Here is a 6,439-nt window from a genome sequence, read left to right as displayed (position 1 = left end):
TTTAACTTTGGAGTTCTTTCCAAACGGACCCCCCAAAAAAGAAAAAATTTCTTATTGATATGAGTAATCGATCCCCTATTAAGCCAGGCACTCACATAAACTCTATCTGACTTATGTATAGAGAAGAGGTGACAACCGTTTAAAAGAATACACAATCGTCAAACACATCTAGCAACTTTTAGTTTTTATTCACATCTACCCTTTGTTTTCTTCTTCCTTGTTCTTCGTGTTCGACGACAGCGAACCTCGAAGCCCTAGGGGCATTAAGGTCGACCTATGAAAACTCATAGCCGCCGTATGCCATGATGGGTTCATCATGGATGTGTGGGGTTTCCATGTCTCCAAAAAAACTTGTCGGCATGTCCTGCTTATCGCGCTAGGCTCCTCCAGCAACATCATCTTGCGCACCACGCTCGGTATCGGGCGTATATGATGACGTGCTCCACAATTTTGTCTGGGCAATAATATTTTTTGATAAAGCGCGATTTTATTTACTCAAAATGTAGCATCAAGTGGATACAAAGTATTATGATCGAGCAACACCCGACCTCTGCATAATTAGGATTCACACAGCCGGACTAGGCACCAAAAGTCTGACAACCAGAAGAAAACGAAACCGGCAAATCGGCAATAGTAAAGTCCTATAGACCGACATTGTGCCTATGTCGAAAGGTGAGATGGACCGATCCGGAGGTTATGCCGCCATTCATGTTGGGTAAAAACCTCCGTAGCCACCTGCTCCAACTGCGTACACACCGCATTGAACAACGATTTGACATCTGCTCATTATAGCATAGACCACATATGAAGCGAGTGCGTACAACGGAAAATAGTCTGCAGAGGAGAAGCATTTTTGTCATTAAAAACAAAATCGTTTCTACGTAGCCAAAGCGACCATAGTAAGGCATACGCTCTCACCCTCAATAGTGTTTTGAATCTATTTAAAAACCGTCCAACCAGTGACCAAAAATATTGACAACCAACGACTGGCGCGTGCTTGCCTGCACGTGGGGCAATGCTTTGTTGGTGTTGTGTCGCTATACTTGGTCCTGTCACAGTGACACAGTTGTACGTTCATCGAGAAACAAACAAAAAATATAGGAAAACGGAGCTGACACCCGAGCCGCTCTTGGTCCTCTCCCCCAACGCTGGCTGAAAAGTATGCACTTGTTTCGGCCCTCAAATAGGTTGTGCACTTATTTTGGCCCTCAGATAGTGTGTGGTAATGGTATACGTTCGAGGTCACAGTTCACAAAATTGTGATAAGATCGGTGAAAGCTCCTGAGACAGATCTTCGTGAGCATGGATGCCCTTAAAAGCTGGTTGCCGTGGTCCTTCCAGTGTCACAGGCTCACGAGTCACAACTAACAGAGAGTTCATTAGAGGATGGCAGCGAGTTTGAAGCCAACGCCGGCAATCCTACTCAGCAGTCCCTGCTCCTCATCTGCCTACTCCTCTCGTCTCCCTCTCCAACCGTCTCCCCGGCCCCGCTTTCCCCATGTCCAAGCTTCACCTGCCACGGAAGCTACACCGGCCTCTAGAGTTGAACACGAAACAAGAGATACATACAACCATGTGGCCTCTGCTGGCGTTGCCGCTGCTCCGAAGACGCTGTCCAGCTATGAGCCCTCTCTGTGGGGTGACTACTTCCTCGACTACGAGCCAAAACCACTGCAGGTATACGCTAGTGCTACATATGTACATATATTTTTTGCTTTATCAATTCAGCTATGAGCCCTCTCTGTGGGGTGACTACTTCCTCGACTACGAGCCAAAACCACTGCAGGTATACGCTAGTGCTACATATGTACATATATTTTTTGCTTTATCAATTCCCAATCCATGTTTCATCATTATGGTTTGCTACATCACTAACCCAGATACTTGTTTCATTGCAATATTTAAAGTTATTCTCTCAACTTATTAGAAATAATATATGCCGTTTCAGCTATTTGGTGTCGTGTTGTAGGCATTTCTGACATTATTTATATGGATATATTACTAAGGTAAAGCTCTAAAACAATTATACTATGTAAATACTATTCCTGGACAATCTAATCCACATGTTTACTTTTCAAGTATGCATGGTTCCTTTCGTTAACCCCAGCTAATTAATCTATGCATGCACGCTTGTGTGCAGAGGTCAGTAAAATGGATGACTGCAAGAGCTGATAAATTAAAGGAGGACATCAACATGTTGTTTGAGAGTTGCAAGTGCACGGTGGAAAGAATAACCTTATTGGACAGTGTCCAACGTCTCGGAATAGATCATCACTTTAAGAAACAGGCTGATATCGTGTTAAGTCAAATTATCGAGGATGAATTCAGTAGCTCTAGCCTCCATCACGTTGCCCTCCGGTTTGGCTTGCTTCGAGAACATGGTCTTTGGGTGTCTTCAGGTATCTATGTATCTATTTATAAAATAAAATAATACAGTACTGGTTATACAATGATATGGGTTGTTTTAACAATGTCTCGCCAACATTTATCATACAGATGTTTTCAACAAATTTAAGAATGAGGATGGGAGCTTTAGGAAAGATATTACCAATGACCCAAAGGGACTTTTATGTCTATACAACGCAGCCCATCTTCTTGTTCATGGTGAGCCATCATTGGAAGAAGCTATCTCATTTACAAAGCATCATCTTGAATTGATGAGGGACACTCTCAAGTCTCCTTTAGACGAGCAAGTTAAACGTGCCCTTCACTTACCATTACCAAGGACATTGAAAAGGGTGGAAACACTCCATTATATCTCTGAGTACATGCACGAGGAACAACATAACCCAACTCTATTGGAGCTTGCGAAGCTGGATTTTAACCTTCTACAACATGTACACTTGAAGGAACTCAAATATCTCACTAAGTATGTCTTTGTTATACTCAACTACACAATGAAGCTGGAATCGATATAAAATGCATGCCTTCACGTACTGTATTTACAATTTAGATATTGTCCATCCAGTTATGTATTAGGACATATCTATTTTACCTAGATTAATCAAAGTACTTTAGGTGGTGGCGCAGTCTGTACAGGTGTGTCGGGCTAAACTATGCTCGGGACCGCCTGGTGGAGGGTTACCTTTGGTGCTATGCCATATACCATGAGAAAGAATTTGCGTTCTCAAGAATATTTCTTACCAAGCAATTGATGCTTATTTCCTTGATGGATGACACATATGATGCCCATGCCACCATTGAGGAATGTCGACAACTAAATGTGGCCATACAAAGGTTTGAAAGTTTGGATTTTATTTACATGCATGTGCAAAAACTAACATGCAATCAATATTCTATTTATGTCATGGACTGATTTTCATGCTATGTAATCCGACATGTAGATGGGATGAGAGGGCCACTTCTCTTCTACCCGACTACCTTAAAAGGTTCTATACTGAACTATTGAGGATATTTAAAGATGCTACGAGTGAAGTGGCAATTTGTGACACTTACCATGTTGCCTATGCCCGAAAAGCGGTAAACCACCATGTACCTTATATCTTTACCATATTTTTTAGATTGTTCATTTTGTGTTTAATTTGTTTTTCTTCTATGCAGTTTCAAGATCTGTCCGCTTATTATCTCCAAGAAGTTGAATGGTTACACCAGAATCACAAGCCAAGCTTTAAAGATCACCTCAGTTTATCAGCCATGTCCATAGGATCACCAACGCTATGTGTAGGTTTGATGGTTGGCATGGGAGATCCAGGTCACAAGGGAAGCATTTGAGTGGGCAGCTGGTTACCCAAAAGTCGCCATAGCGTGCGGGAAGATAGCACGTCTATTGGATGACATTGCCGCATTCAAAGTATACTCTTTTATTTTCTTATTTGGCCCAAACTATAACAACTCAACCACCAATAGGCACTCAAGATAATGTATCTAACTTCGACCATATAAATATGCAGGGCGGGAAGGCCAAGGGGGATATGGCAAGCTCTATAGAGTGTTACATGGTTGAGCACAGTGTCACAAGTGAGGTTGCCATTTCCAAGATCCTATCACTGCTAGAAGACGAATGGAGAACTCTAAATCAAGCTCACTTCGAACATCATTCACACCTCCTAGTGGTGCGGCGGATTATTAACTTTGCTAATAGCATGCTAGTGTTCTATGCTAGGAAAGATGCATATACCTTCAGCATAAATCTTAAGGAGACTGTTGAGAGCCTTTTTGTGAAACCCATTCCCATGTAGCCTCTAATAGGTTGTGTGGCAGTTTATCTTCAGCAAAGATGCAGTAGCCTCTAATAGGTTGTGTGGCAGTTTATCTTCAGCAAAGATGCATGCCATCGTGCATCATAACTTATGAGTTGGAGTGTGTGCACTATATATCTTTTCTACATACAGTATAAGTTTATATGGTAAAGATAAGCAATTGTACTCAGAATTATTGAATGATATCACATACAGTTGTGTGTCTCCACGTTGTTGCTCTCTCTCTCTCTCTCTCTCTCTCTCTCTCTCTCTCTCTCTCTCTCTCTTAATCCCTTCATTCCAAAATATGTGTTGTTATTTTAGTACAAATTTGAACTAAAACCACAACACTTATTTTTGAACGGAAGGAGTATTAAGTAGAATTTCACAAAAACCGCCCTCTTTTTTTGGGAAACGGCCAAAACCCAACTATTAAGTAGCAAAGACCCTTAAAAAATCATCCAAGTGGAGTATTTTATCCCTGCCTGGTATATGTACGTTTTCTCTCTCAAAAAGGCAAGCGTACTATTCTATCTTCTTCAGTGACAATGTTTGCATCACATGGAGCTAGCTTTGGCCCATCCCAAATGATGCAAAATAGACGGCCAAACAACCTAGCTAGAAACTGTATCGTGGAGGCACACCAAGGAGGGATACAAGAAACTAAACACGCGGTTGTAATTAGGTCAGACTATTCCACCGATGCAGTCAGAAGAAAAGTTGGAATGTGTACATATTCCAATTTTGTACGTAGAAATGGTTTTCAAGAGAAAATTACGTACACAGAAATCTCATTTTTGTCGGTGCACCTCTGAGTGCCAACTAGTCGCTTTGGCGCTTAGTAAAGCTTTCGGTACTAGATGCCAATAAGGCAACAAGTGGGCAACGGATCAACTTGTTGTACGAGGCCGTGGTGAGGCCCGGAGAAGAAATCGAAGGGATTTGTACGCATGTGAGGCAAAACTGTTGGCAGCTATAGTTACTTGCTTTTGTACGCAATCGCCCACCACCATATAACATCTTATATTCACCACCGTACGTAGTTGAAATGTTCAAAAAAGAAAAGAAATGTTGAAATTAGAAAAATCGTAAGTAGCTGGTGTTGTCAGATTATGGACCCATTGTACTAGACACGTGATGAGAATGGACAGCTTTGGTTTGGTTGTTTTCATCGTCACTATCATGCACACAAGTTTCCGGCCACTGTATGTCTAGCGCTCCCGAGCTGTCCTCGTCTTGGCGCTTTTCCGAAGAAATCGCTGTCGAGCGAACCAAAGCTCCCGGAAACCAGCCTCCCGGTGAAAACCTGGAAACTCCAGCACGGGTCGTCGGATATGCAATCTAAGGAGCTGGATCATCCATCCACCATTCTATGTGTTTTACAGAAAAAATCAGAGGCTTTGTGTATTACAAAAACTAGCCCTCGGGTGCTTGCATGCAAACATGTGATGTTCAATCAGAAGGGCATGTTTCAGATCCAACGGTGTAGGCATGGGTTTCCAAGTTCTCATTGAGTGGTAGGTTTCCATGTGATACTTTCTCGTCAACTAATTATGAAAACAACACCGCATCGAGCCATGAGACAAGGGAACCCTAGGAAATTTCCACAGACCACATACGCCTAGTGGAGACTTTGGAGAATGACTTCGTGGAAAATGTCACAAATGCATGTATGGTAAATGTTAAATGGCTGTATGTTTCTACATGTTTTGTACGTTGATCGTCATTACTGCAACAATATTCTGCCACATGGTTTTTTTGTACTAAAAAGCAAATTTTCCGCAATGTTCCTTAAAGGTAGTTCGAAGTGTCTCTCAAATCATGACAAGCATGGCATGTCTTGACATTTCATAGGCCCGGGACGAAAATAGAGCGGCCCCCTTAATAATATAAATATAAATATAATTATTTGTGTTTTGGCCTCGGCTCTAAATCCAAATATATGTGCAACACTCTCTTAAAGCTAGTCCACTATTTATTATTTGGTAATCATAACTTGGATAAAACCAAAATTCTAACATTCTCTCTTTAGTTTGAAAACTGAATGCTCAACAAAAAACATCTACATTTTTAATGTTGTTACCGAAAGCTTTTATGCCTTATATTAGATTAGTTCTAGCAAAATAGAAATGTGCTAAATTTTGCATAATACTTTGACAACAACACTGTTCTGGTGATATCTCAACAATCATTAATCCAAACTGAGCAAATTGGGTTCGAATGAAATGACACAACCATTA

The 6,439-nt window shown here is 41.4% G+C and overlaps 1 pseudogene; it reads left to right on the top strand.

The window, feature by feature from the left end:
* Window positions 1-1,327: 1,327 nt before the first annotated feature.
* Window positions 1,328-4,426, top strand: LOC119353522 (annotated as a pseudogene).
* Window positions 4,427-6,439: the final 2,013 nt, after the last annotated feature.

Source organism: Triticum dicoccoides, chromosome 2A, assembly GCF_002162155.2.
Source record: "Triticum dicoccoides isolate Atlit2015 ecotype Zavitan chromosome 2A, WEW_v2.0, whole genome shotgun sequence".
In the NCBI taxonomy this organism is placed as follows: domain Eukaryota; kingdom Viridiplantae; phylum Streptophyta; class Magnoliopsida; order Poales; family Poaceae; genus Triticum; species Triticum dicoccoides.
This window is presented reverse-complemented; position numbering and strand designations above follow the sequence as displayed.